This window comes from Aplidium turbinatum, chromosome 6, assembly GCF_918807975.1.
Source record: "Aplidium turbinatum chromosome 6, kaAplTurb1.1, whole genome shotgun sequence".
Lineage (NCBI taxonomy): Eukaryota > Metazoa > Chordata > Ascidiacea > Aplousobranchia > Polyclinidae > Aplidium > Aplidium turbinatum.
The window spans coordinates 3,789,832-3,803,883 of record NC_137477.1 but is presented as its reverse complement, the minus strand read 5'-3'; the positions used below and the strand labels follow the sequence as shown (position 1 = coordinate 3,803,883).

At 39.2% G+C, this 14,052-nt stretch overlaps 1 pseudogene; it reads right to left on the bottom strand.

Moving 5' to 3' along the window:
- Positions 1 to 403: 403 nt before the first annotated feature.
- LOC145771803 (uncharacterized) lies at positions 404 to 12,888 on the bottom strand (annotated as a pseudogene).
- Between the last annotated feature and the right edge of the window lie 1,164 nt (positions 12,889 to 14,052).

Here is a 14,052-nt window from a genome sequence, read left to right as displayed (position 1 = left end):
GCACTAACACTTGTTTCATATTTGTTGTTGCTTGTTTTATTCCCGTTATCGAGTACGACATGCTGGTTATACAATAAATAACAAAAATTAATTTAAGTCCACAATTTGGCTACATTCAAGTCATAAGCAAAAAATAAGTTTCACTTTAACTCAAGCAGCGTAACACGAGAACGGAAAAGGGAAGATGCGGCAAAACGAGCTAGCGTTATAACATGCATTATAAAACAGCTTACAGTCAGAAAAAATAATTATAAAAACACATGGCCGCATCACCAGCAATGGTGCAAGGCCAGCTACGTTATGTGGGGAGGAACGCTGCTGCGGTAGTATAAAAAAAGAGAAAGCCGGTAGGCAAAGAAAACCTCCCGAAGAGATTTTGCTAAGAAATAAAGTAATCACAAAATCAACTAACAATAGGTTCACGAAAGTTACACAGCATGAAACATACAAACACGATACGTGATGCCATTGGGACATAGGCTACTGGTAAGGCAGTGGGTTAGTCAAAATTTTATATGTCTTGCTCAGTCCAATAACACGCTCGACATGTATGCGTGATGATGCAATGCGTCTATCCGAGACAACCACATCTGCATCAAGTTGGTGCTTCCCTTTCAGCATGGTAGGCGTGTTGACGGCAACATCATAAGGTGCAAAAAGATCCTGCACAAGAATACCTCTGTCAGCCATGATGCTACCCCCTTGTGAAAAGTGTTCATTAGCTTGCTTGTAGAGAGCACTTTGCTCGATAAGTTGGCGATCACTTGAACATCCACCTGTTGATGGGCCTACGTACGATACCAGCCCATTTGAAGTGATGCCAATCATAATTTTTAGTGTGTTCTTATTCTTGTAAGTGGAGAACGTCATGCTTTGAGCATCAACTTTTCCTGGCTTATTGATTGGTATTTCAGTTGCATCTAAAATGACACGTGTTGTGGGGAATGAATTTTGAAATTGTGTGAGCATGTGTTCATCCACAACAGCTCGAGATGGCCAAATATTAAGTTCCTTTAGCTGAAAATACATAAAGTTGATCCATACCCTGACAGTTAATGAAACTGTGCTTTCACTAATGTGAAAGAGAAAACTCAGTTCTTTAGTTTCCTTTGATTGTCTTAGCTTCATTAGAGTAAGAAAGAGCTGGTTTGGTGGGTCAAGTTTGCTGCTCGTATAGTTCAAGTCATATGCAGCTGGCCCCAAGCAACGCAAGAATAACATAAAGTGATCACAATCATCGAAACCAGTGTAGTAGTTTATGACTTGCTTATTTTCATTGTAATGTTCAATTCTCATTCCAGTTGAAGCGCTTCCTCCGCTATTGTCGTTGCTATCCAGGCTGCACTGAATTGCAACTGAAGTCGCTTTCCTTCTCTTGCAATGAGGTTCCGTTGTACATTCAGCATGATCAACAACCTCTTCTTCATGCTGCCAATCTTCAATGTTACAAAGCTTTTCTAATCTTCGTTTCAAACGCGCTCCTCTTCCTGAGGTAGCAAGTGTTGGTTTAAAAGTGAACACTGATGGCACACTGTTTGCTTTCAAGACCTTTATCTTTGTGCCTGAAATATTGCAAAGTTAAATGCTTCCAGAAAATGGTAAACCAGGGGGATTCTTAGCTCTTTTTAATGCTCATATTCCCCTGGCTGTTGTTTAAAACAAGCCAGCTTTAGCTTCGCACCAGTTGTGCTCGGGAAACAGTCTATCTGTCATGTTATAAATAGATTAATGTAGGCCTACCAGTTGAAGCTTAAGCATATCTTGTACTCCTGGCTGAGAACCCAAGGAAGAAAATAGTGTAATGCAACAGTAGTCATACTAAATAAACAACCAGCAAGAATGCATTCGTACAAGTGCGCATACCTTCACGGTAATCAGATTGAACAAAATGTTTTGAGCACACTCTATCATGCTCGCCAGGCACCCATTTCTTCCCAACTGCTTTCGAAGATGATGATCTTTTAATTGCGGTAATCCATTGTTGTCGCACAGACATATCGTTGGGAAACACATATCCACCTTTACGATTCGTACAAAGAGGAACACAGCAATACTGTGGCATTTTAACAATTATCTATGATTAGCCTATGCTTTAAACCTGTATAATCCAACTTGCTGTGTAAGGCAAAAGTGCAGTAGCATGACAGACACAGAACCAGGCAAGGATTAATCAGTAACATTTGTGGATCACAACTGAATAAACTTGTATAGGAGTAGCCTACCATTCTCAAAGTACGGTAAAAACTACAAAAAGTAAAAGCTACAAAAACTGCTCTGTCTCCCTCTCTGCCTGTCACCACAAGTCGATACCTTGTCATGCAATGTGTTCGAAAAGCCTGTTTACTTATTTGCTTTTATAGCCATAGCAACGTTAAATCAAGCCTAAAATGTATCAAGCTTTGTAATATGCACCTTCTTACCCTCACATCAACACAACACTGCACTCCCATCTCACCCATATCAGCTGTACGCGCGTTACGCAAAGCGTGCTAAAGCTTGAAGCAATCACTGCGTGCGTGTTGCTAGGACCCAGTTGTAGCGCCACCGAGTGGATCGCACAACCCCATTGCCTCTACCTAGTGATCGATTTCGAGTAATGGGTAGTACCAAATCTAAGTCATAAGTAAAGTAGACAACCGGAAAACAGACATGCGTACACCGATGCATAGCGCTCAAGTCCGCTTTCCCGCAATGCAGGATAAAGATAAACAAACAAACAAACAAACTTATTGCTATTCCCTTCTTTCTGCTTGAACCCTGATGAGACTCCAGCTGCAGTCTCCAGCATCTAACTGAGCTTCTCTGCGAAGCTGACACCAACATTTTTCGCTTCTTTTTACAAGCAGCTGGATAAAAACAAATTTCTAGAAATACAAGTTTGCAAAGAAAATGTTGAGTTTGTTCGTTTTGACATATTTGTGTGAGCATGGGCCGGCTGTATAGCCGTGTGGTGAGAGCCTTGGTTCGACGTTCGATAGGACGCTAGTTCGATACCGCTCAAGAGCATGTGGCCATGTCTTTGGTGAGACACTTAACCCTTACGAGGTTGGGCTCCCTGGAGTCTTGCTCAGTTTGGGGGGGGGCTGTCGATTCTTCTTATGCTTTAGGAGTGATATCTCTGTTATTTTTTAAGGTACGGCTTCAAACTTTGGGATTCACTTTGTAAAATTATTCACGCTGAGCATATCCGAAAATTAAACCTATGTGAATTTTAGAACTGCTCATAGACGTTGAAATGTTGAGGTGACTTATGACTTTTGGATTATTTTGCGATTAAAGCAATTGTAGCGTGAGTTTACACATTATTTTTTGGTAGAGTAATGAAGAACATGCATTGCCATGTTGTGATTAAATTTTTTTTACATAATCTCAATTTGAATCTATATTTTTCATGCAAAATAATAACTTTTCCCACGCTCAAAATAAAGCTCTCTTCTTGACTAAAAGAACAATGCTTCATCAATTACATGCAGTAATGAGATTTCTGAACGCGTGTCACACCAATTTGGATTATGATCTTGTGACCTCGGTTCCAAGAACAGCAATTCCTACGCTTTATTAACAAATGTAGACCAGCTGAAGAAGCAGGGTGGCGTTTATCAAATACTATTATGTAATCCACGAAACGAATGGAAGATCATGCAACAAAAAAAGCGGTTTAAATGCAATGTATTGTAGTTGCAACAGCGTCTCTCAATGTAAGTTCAATGTGAACTCGGCTACATACAAGGCTAGTACTAGGAGTAAGATTACCCGATAAAGTCGATGATGCTTTACATAAACAGAAGTCAGAAAGAAATTCAAAATAAAACAGTTACGGTTCATTAATTAACAGAACGTCACAACGCTTTTCATCAAAAGGAAAATCTGTAATGCCTCGGGTCATTTTCTTGTGGATTCAATAAGCTCTCTAAGATTCATATGCCACACACTAAAATCCAAACAATATTTAGATTTATTCAAAGTAGTATTTATTATGCGTCAAATCATTGTGAACCTGGAGAAATACTTTACAAAGAATTAGCTGCCTTTTTTTTTTTGCCTAATGGGCGTTTATGCGATAAAAATGTCAGTTTGGCAGCAAAATATTGATAAGTATTTTGATTTGGTTACAGCAATACCGGACTGCAGCAATTGGCACAAGGCTCTTGCAGCAACGTTTTTCAACTTGATTCAATGGTAAAGCAACCTGTGTTCTGTCAGGTTATGTACACACAAATTCAGAAATATTTAAGAATATGCAATGAGGCACATTGAAATTACAAGTGGCTGCACATTTACAGTTCGATAATACGAGAAATTGAATACAACGCTAATACAATCATTTCGACGTGGATTCAACATTGCAAGACGATGTAAACATGCGCGGGTTTGCAATTAGATTACTTCTCTTCTGTCCTTGTTTGTATAAAAGTCATAAAATCAGTCGTTGTATCCGTGCTAAAATTCAGCTATGCTCAAACCGCATTATATTGATATTTTCTAAATAGAAAATGGATTTATAAAATATGAATACAATACTGTTTCAGCATATAAAAATGCTGAATTTTACATCGAGTATTACGATTAGTTTTATGACCCACTTTTTATACAAAAAAGGATAGATGATTTTGATAAGCAATCTAATTGCAAAACCGCACATGTTTACAAGTATTCAACGTCTTGATATGTTGAATCAACGTAAAAATAGCTATCTGTCTAATAAAAGGAAAATCTCTCATTGAGCTCCGCGTTTTATTTAGGCTGTGGTTGAAGCCAAAGTTTATAAAACCGCAATCATTCAAATAGTTTATTCTGCGCAAAAGCAAACTTGACATACTCGTATGGAATGTGCAGGGCATAAAGGCTTTTCACAGCATTGACATTGGCCACGGTTTTTTGGTAGTTTATTTTTTGTGGCTTTGGCACCTTCTCAATAAGCAAACGCAGTAGTTGTCCACCGTGGGGACTTCGCTTTGCACGTGAATGAACCAACCCATCCTTTGGTCGATGATATCGGTGCCACCCTTTGTGAAGTCGCAAAGCTTATACAAGCCTGGCTTCTTTTTGCCGTCATCCTTGGTAATCCCCAATAGAGGTTGCATGGTCGTCAACATCAACACATTCCGCATGCCAGAATTCTTCGTTTTTACTACATAAGAATGTAGGCTGAGATCAGCCTCACTCGTCTGCCAATAAATTTCGTACGAAGATTTCTCCCTACCACTCACTTGCTTCACTTCCAGGGGTATTCCTCTACGTATAGCGTTGAGGGTTCCAGCTGACGTTATACCCCTGTCAAGCAACCACTGCGCGAGTGGTATGGAGGTGTAAAAGCGGTCATACAAAATATTCCGACCTTGAAGGTCACCGTGTTGTTCCAGGCTCATCACCATTCCTTTTACCAGTTCTTCTGTTCCACGAACGTAAAAATTAAATGGCTCTTCCTTCGGTTTACCTGAATAGACCGATGCCGCAAATGTGTATGGGAATCTGCTGGCGTTTACCGACTTGAACAGAAGGCCATATTTCGCAGGCTTGTTTGGATTATATTGCTTGAAGGCAATTTGTGTCCTCATGGGGTATAGCGTTTTGTCCAACGACAAGTAGTCACCTGGAATGACATGTTTGCCGCAGTTTTCGTTAAACATTTCGAAAACGACTCGAAATGCGGCCAACCGGTCATTCTTCCAACGTTGCGGCCTAGTATTTTGGTCGTCGAACGAAATGTTCGAAAATAAAAATTTAAAGCGGTTCTTGCTCATTGTTGCACTAAACACGGGATGTCCTTGCAGTTGATTGAACAATACATCCGTGGAATGACCAGCCTGTCCTAAAAGCCCCCGAAAATACTCCAATTCAACAAAGGCCAGCATCTCCTCGTTGTTGGTTGGGCCAAAATAGCAGTACCTGCTGTCATCTAAAATTCTCTCTGGCAATTGAGAAATGAGTGTGGCAATTTTTCTATTTGTTTCTTGAACAATAATGTTCAAAATGTTTAAAGAAAAAAATAGTTCCCATGCTTGCCGAGGGGTCTTGGCTTTTTTGGCTTCTCCTCTAACACCAATCGGGCCAGATATAATGTTAGCCCGGCCCCTTCTCCCATTGTGCACCGGTCTCGCATTAGACCAAGTAATGCTGACGCCGCCCTCTTGTCTGTTCTTTGGCTTTTCTACAAAAGTTGTATAAGACTTCAGTGTGTCAGGAAAACTCAACAGCATCGTAGTTGTTCATGTCGAGATAGGAATCTATGCTGTTCACCAGTCTTTTCGATGTTATAATCCGTCCTGATGGCGCAAACTCCGGTTGAACATCGCCCATGGAAGGTAACTGGTCGTCAATCTCGATCGGAATCGCTGTTGCGGAAGTTGACGGAGAAGAATCCGCTTCTTCATCTGAATCGGAGTGCCATAAATCCTCCAAATCATCCGCCTGGCTTTCGTCGTCAGAATCCAGTAAAACATGTTGCAATATTTCTTCAGCACTGAATCCTTGCCTTGCCATGTTTTATTTAAAAGTGAAAAGGACGTAATTTTTTTAATAATGGCGTTGAAATACTAAAGAAAATGTATAATGAAACAAATTGTTAGTCCCATAGAAACTAGTTAGAAAAAAACTGTTACACAGAATTATAAAAATCGAGAATAAATCAAAACTTTGCAATATAATAAATTGTCAGACCGTTGTTAACAATTGTGAAGTGCACTTTACATATTTACTGATGATGAAACTATATGAATGCTATGGTTATCTATGGTGATTCAGATTAGCTTTTTGAGCAATGCTTCACGTTTATGATAAACTACACGTAGAAGGGAAATCCAACAGGCGTTTGCACAATATCGTCGTTTAGCGACGTAGATTCGACGAAAGCGGCGTAATAATTAGTAGGCCTACCTGGTATCAATATTGGCTGCTTCTGCAATGTTGCGTTATGACCATGAACGCCACGTGGCTTGAAAAACAACATTATAACGCTGAATGAAACCATGTGCATGAAACTGATAATCTATCTAATAAAATTATCTCTGATGTAAATTCAACGATTGGGCAATGGTATGTCTCAACAAAATTACCAAATATTCCATCATTTTGACGGCTAGAATGCATTGTTGAACCTAAACCGAAAAATATAGATGCGCTGTTCATTCATAATTTTTGATATTTGTTTATATGTTTAGTGAAAATAAGCTGGCATTCTTGTTATTATATTGAAAACGAAAAGAGCAGTTTGCAAAACGTCTATATTACCATGAATGCGGTTTCATCTATTTTGATTGTCCCTTGCTGTAGGCCTACTCAGGCAAGTTGCAATTATCACAATCTAACTTTTCCAAACTGTGAGCACTATATCTCGATGCGCATTTGTGTATTGTGAGAAAATTTTGATGGTATCCAAAAATCAAATACTATTTACAAAATAACTCGGTCTCTTACAATATCCTCATATGTCACATCAACAAATACTTTCCTGACTTACCAATAGGCCTAACTAAGGTAATAAAGAAACATTCTACTAACGGACAGTTCAGTGATAAAAAAAATCCAAAAGTTTGATATTTCTTTCAAATGCAAACAATATAAGTTTTTCATAAAAAGATGAAGTTCAATAGCATTACAAGAATTCCATCACCATAATTCAAAAAGAACCTTTCCATTACTTGGGTTGACCCTTGCGATTACCCCGCATATGGGTTATGTTATGTACCACTATAGTTCACCGTACTGCCGATTGCCTAAAGCATGAAAAAAGTTGCATCTGTCTGCGGTTATAAGTTATATTTTTTTCTAAATTCAACTAAAACAGCTATTCGCATTATGAAACAGTTGGATAAGTGCCATAAATCAAACTATGGAATAAGTTTGTATCTCTATAAAAACGCCTGCCTGCAAAATGATACCATGTTCATAAAAATTACTAGATGTACATAACGCAATATACTTTATGATATTATATTTTCTGATTATACATTTCCAGTCCTTGTCACAGACTGCATAATGCTTACTCATTCACTTTCAATGTAACTGAAAGTAGTTGTTAGATAAAACCTATATATCACACGCGCTATCAAGTAAAAGCGTTCTATTTTACATTGATTGGATTGGCTCAATATGAGATGGCTACTTCTAAACTACACTTATGAAGGCAGAGTCTGCAATTACTTGAATTTTTGCAGGTGTTACCTACAATAAATAATGCGATTAATCGAATACAATTCTCACACAACTCGTGAATATGTCTAGTCAATCAGCGCTGACATAATGCTGGATGATGCATTATTGTTTATTGAATAATTTAGTAAATATGCGTAACTTCATTTGTTTGTTATTGTGAGACGAAACTAGGAAGAATGGAAATAGAAATGGATAAAATAAAGGTATTTTTATTCAATGTAAACGCGCTGCCGCGTGTCATTATCTAACTAAAATATCTCTCGCCGCTAGCCTATGTCGATTCATCGTTTTCTGACGTCACGTCCATTCGATAATAAACGATTTCTTTCATGCATTCTCAGTTCAGTTTGGCAGTTACCCGCCTTTCCGTCGATTCAACGTTGCAAGACGTCGCATAAGTTCATATCTTTAGTTTGGTAAACGGAGATAAGATTTCATTGTGACATTGCTATGCAAACTTATATTTCACATGAGACAACTTGACAAGTAAATACACAAGTTTTCACAATTTATGACGAGTTATAGCACATGGAAATGTTACGCTACAATTGCTTTGCGAGGTACTGCATCGCGGTTTAGTTTATCAGTGACAGTGAACCTGGTACAAGAAGCCTCGAATATATTGATTCAACTAAGCTGCATCACGTATAAACGTGGTGGAACGATCGTCCTTTTCACAAAAGCGTGATGTTCTGGTTTATCCTACACAAATGAGAAGCGTATTGCATTTCAAATCTTTACATGTCGACTTGGAAATAAATGTTTACAAGTATATGTGAGAAGCTTTGGGAACATCGACGCCTTTTCTGCTTTTGATAGTGTGTCGGACAAAAGGAAAGATTTGAAACCAAAATCATAATATGTTACAGAGCAGCTTCTATAGTAGGCAATAACGTTGTAGCCTATGCTTTGTTTGATTGAAAGTACATAATTGTCTGCGAAAAACTATTCTCGCTCTAGATGCATTGACACCAAGTCTTATGTTTAATTTTACGCAATTTCAACCGCAAGCGACGGTAACTCATCGTATCAAAGTTGAAGCTTTTCTTGTATCGACGTCGCTTATAAGCCGTGGTGAGAACAAAAGGTCCACGCATACTGTCAATTTCCTTCACGCTGTGAAGCAGTTAGGATTAACGAGACATGGGCCAAATTAATTACTTTCATCCAGCTGGTGGGAAAATTTTGAACAATAGAATATGAAATATTTCAGAGGATGTGCTGAGAAATGCCTTATATCTCTCAATTTATAACCTTTATTCGCTCAAAATTTCAGCTCAATAGAGGTGAATGAAAGTTAGGAAAAGTCAAGAAGTCTCATAGTCGCAGCCTCAGTGGTTTTAGAGATACAACTGTTGATGCAAAAAAGTTGAATTGACAGCCCCCCCCCAACCTTCAAACAGTTAAAGGTGGATTGTCGATTGAGGAATGGCGCCCCTTCGACTGTATAGCCTTTGATTTCTTTCATAATTATGAACAGCATAGCCGTAAGGGACTTATTCAGTTTGGTGGTGGCAAAACAAAAAGTTGCCTAAATCTGTGTGATTTTATTGAAATTGTCTGAATATACATAACAAAATAGCTATCTGCATTAAGTTTGAGATAATGAGTGCCCAAATCAACATGATGATTTGGTCAGTTTCATAGAAAAATGAATGAAGTTCAAGCAATTTCATATTTTGTTGGTGCCCAAATCAACATGTTGATTTGAACAGTTTCATAGAAAAATGAATGAAGTTCAAGTAATTTCATATTTTGTTGGTGCCCAAATTAACATGATGATTTGGTCAGTTTCATAGAAAAATGAATGAAGTTCAAGTAATTTCATATTTTGTTGGTGCCCAAAATAACATGATGATTTGGTTAGTTTCATAGAAAAATGAATGAAGTTCAAGTAATTTCATATTTTGTTGGTGCCCAAATCAACATGATGATTTGAACAGTTTCATAAAAAGATCAAGGAAGCAGTTAATAGCTTTTCATCTAACATAGTTTTCCCAAAAAGAGCTGAAGGTGAAACAAAGAAAATGTAGTAATTGTAGCTGGACATCGTGAAGAACGCTTGTTGATTGCAATGCACAAGTAGCGTACGAATGCAATCAGCTTCAACGTTTCTATACCATTAGGAAGTCCAGGGCCTCTGAGAGAAGTTTTCACTAGGGGTACGAAGAGTCATTCCGGGCCCCCCTCTCACTCCGGGCCCCCATTCGTCTTGGGCAAAAAGTGTGATGCTTGCTCAGGCGTATTGCACATCACACAACATTTTACTGCAGAATTGGACATCTGTGCGCACTGCGCAATAATAGTATCAGGCTGCAATAAAACTATTATTTTGTGTTGTGCAATGTGCATATCTTGTGATCTGTCCCTCGCCAATTTGTGTATCCTGAATTCAATTCGTATGTCAGTTGTTGATGGTGCTGTAGAGAGGTGTCGATTATTGTACATCTTTAATGTAAAATTTTTAAATTCATTTTTTATTTCTCTTAGATGCAGCTTATAATTATTTCTGAAGAGGACACTATGTGGTGTCGAAAACGTTGGATTTAGTATTTTTTTCATGTTTTTTTTTTTGTGTTTAATGTTAAATCCGTTAACGTTACTGATCGAGTGTTATATGTATCTGGTACAAGCCAAGCTCTCTACCAAAGCTCCAACATAACATCTTGTTAAAACACAATCAAGTTAATCATCTGACCAATCCTAACCTTTCTTCATTAACTTTTGCATTCACCACATACCCAGCACTAGCAGAGGTGAACGAAAGAAGTCACTTTTTTTGACTCCTGCTCCGAAAGTAGGGGAAGGTGGGGTAAAGTGGAATACCTAAGGGTTAATTCAGTACAGTTCACTGATTTTGCCAAAAAATTTAACTTTTTTTATTTGAGCGTTAATTCTAACATATTTCGACAATTTTTAAAGTGCACTTTTGATGACTGCCAGCATTTTTATATAAATTTTTTTAATTTTAAAATTACCTCCAATAGACCACTTTACCCCGCATATGTGGGGTAAACTGGACCGTTGTAAGTTTTGAGCAAATTCCGTAATTTTTTTCCACGCAATCAAATTATTTACAACTAGCATCATTAGGGAAGACATTATGAAACTTCACAACTGCAGTTCATAAGTCCATTACGAATCAAACTTTGAAGAATTTTTTTCAAAACGGAGTTCACGGATAAAGTTGTCATCCTCTTCATTGCAACTAGCGCAGGCTTCATGCGCCCACAGGATGTCCTTTGGTGATAACGAGGTATTCTGAAAAACAAGAATATAACTAAGTTAAGAACCAGCTCGTCTACTCGATCATGATTGGTGGGATATTCCGCCCCGTTAGCTCAGTGGTTACGAGCCCGGCTCAAGATTACCCGGCGCTGGTTCGACCCTCGGGGTATGCGCTTGAGCAACGCAATTCAGGAGTGCTCTCCATTTTGCGGCACTTAATGGATGCAATAATTTCAGGAAACAACACCTCAGCAATCGGAAACTTCACTCAGCCAATCTCGGTAACCGGCCCTGCGTGAAGAGCCTCTACAAGTATGCGAAACTACCAGGAATAGCCCATCAAGGCTTTGTCAGTCCGAGGATAAAGATTCAATAACCAACCAACCATATCAGAACAACTATCCACTTGATTTCTAATTAGGCCTACACAGCTGTTGTGTAAAATAAGCTACAAGATTATAAGTAACACAGCACCTAATTCGGTCAAGAAATCATAAACAAGAAAAATATTTATGACAGGGTAAAGTGGACCACCACCGGTCTACTTTACCCCACCTCTACATTACTACTAATTTAACTGTTGGCCAAATTTAAGCTAGTCAGCAACAAGAGTGAATCTACGTAATGCGTACGTGATATAGTGAGGCTCATTTTCATCATTCAAAAAAACTTCTACCTTATGTACATAAGATACAATTTAAGTTACCATACATACCTTTCAGTAGATCAGAGGGTGCAAAAAGTAATTTCCGTGCTTTTTTGTGTCTTATAAACCATGAAACCTTGAATAATGGCGTGTGCAGCTACTTTTCGTCATGCTTTACAAAACTTAATGGTATCCGCACAGTAGTGAAACTTTAATAGCAAAAAAAGGCGGGGTTCCACTTTACCCGGTTGGTCCGCTTTACCCCACCTTCCCCTATTCTCCGGCTCCTGCTCTAGCCTAACTCCGAAATTCATTTTGAAGTGAAATAAGCGTGAAACTACCTTTATCAAACAGTTTTTAAAAAACACACAAAAAAACAAAAACACCCGGGCTTTTTTCCCGGGTTTTTCTCAAACCTGCTTTTGCTACACTATGCCCCTCCCCCCCCCCCCCCCCCCCCCCCCAGGACAGGAGAATAACTAACTTTTATGATTTAATTTAGGGTACTTTTAACAGAACATTTTTGCACGTAAAGCATTAAATTACCATTTTGGGCACTAATTTGCTCGAAAAGCACTCGATTACCTTTCTGGGCCCTTTTGCTAGAATACGGGCCCCCCACGACTAAAGAATAACAACTTTTATGCTTGAAATCAGTCGTTTATGATGGTTTTAACCAAACATTTTTGCGGGTAAACTATAAAACCACAATTTTTGGCCTCCCAAGAAACACAGGCCTGGGCCCTCAAGGGTACGCCGTACCCTCCGTACCCCCCTCTCATAGGCCTTGCTAGGAACGAAGGAATTCTCGTTGCAGTGATTCTGGCAATGTCGTCGTCGTCGTCGGTTCCAGTTATCATGTCCGACGATTGGTTTGTCTTCAAATCGAATTTGGCTTTGGATAGTGATGTCGTACAGTATGTGGCTTTGGAGGCCCGGTCTATGATGGGAAAGACGTGGGCAAAAGTCACATTGTATGGAGGGTGGAGGACGTGGTAGTTTTAGTTTTCTTTTCTGGTGTTTTTTGGGGCTTTTGTATCCTGTATTTTTCGAAACTTTCCGCATTTTTCCTATTTCTTTTCCTCCAGAGTGATCTGTTCTTATCCTAGCTCTTATCCTCTACGAAATCGGAGTGTCTAGGGAGCTGACTTTGTTCAGCCCCAACCCTATGGAGATGCCTCGACGCCGTGTAGAAGTGAACCCAGGCTGAAAACTAAGCTCATTCCTAGCAACACCTGGGGCTAATAGACACACCTAAACGTCCCCAACGGCAGTCTGATTTTGGCGGAAGAGGGCAGTGTGTGACGGGCAGGCATCATGTAAGACTGGCCTCTATGAACAAAGGACGTGGCAGCCCGTTGCAACCAGTTCTCCTGAAGCTGCACGTTTCGATCTTATTGGACCGCAGTGGACATGGAGCTGGTCAAGAGTGTGTGCGTAGCCCTCGCGTAGTCACGATCACTTTAAACAACCATACAAGCTAATAGCCTTTGTCTCAATTTGGACCTGGACCAGACAAAGCCCAATGGCGATAATAACACGAGTATCTGGGGCAGGCTTGGCAAACTTGGAAGCCTCCAGCCCGGTCTCACACATTGGCGGCTGCCAATGGCAATGTGGTATAGCTACAACAATACAAAGTTAATGGCATTTTGAAACAAAAATTTTTACTAAATATTGAATTAGAAACCAAACAACACTCTCAAAAGAATGTAGTGTCAAACTCAAAACAACGTTTAGCAATATTTCCGAAAAATGTTTAATTCCCTTTCACTTTTTAGGGTCCTGGATGACGAGACTGCTAAGTGGCTGATGATTTCCTGCCCTCCAATCTAGCCGGGAAAGATCTGCTCATACGCCGATGATGACTTCTTAGAAGTAGGCAAGCTTACCAGAAATTTCCTGAAAACTTTCAAGGCCGTCAAACACTTTACGACAATATTTCAACAGGTCAAGTCATGTTATAGTCCTGTCTTTATTTGCAAACAAAGTTAATAATTGTTCGCAAGCGGTTAGTTATCAAA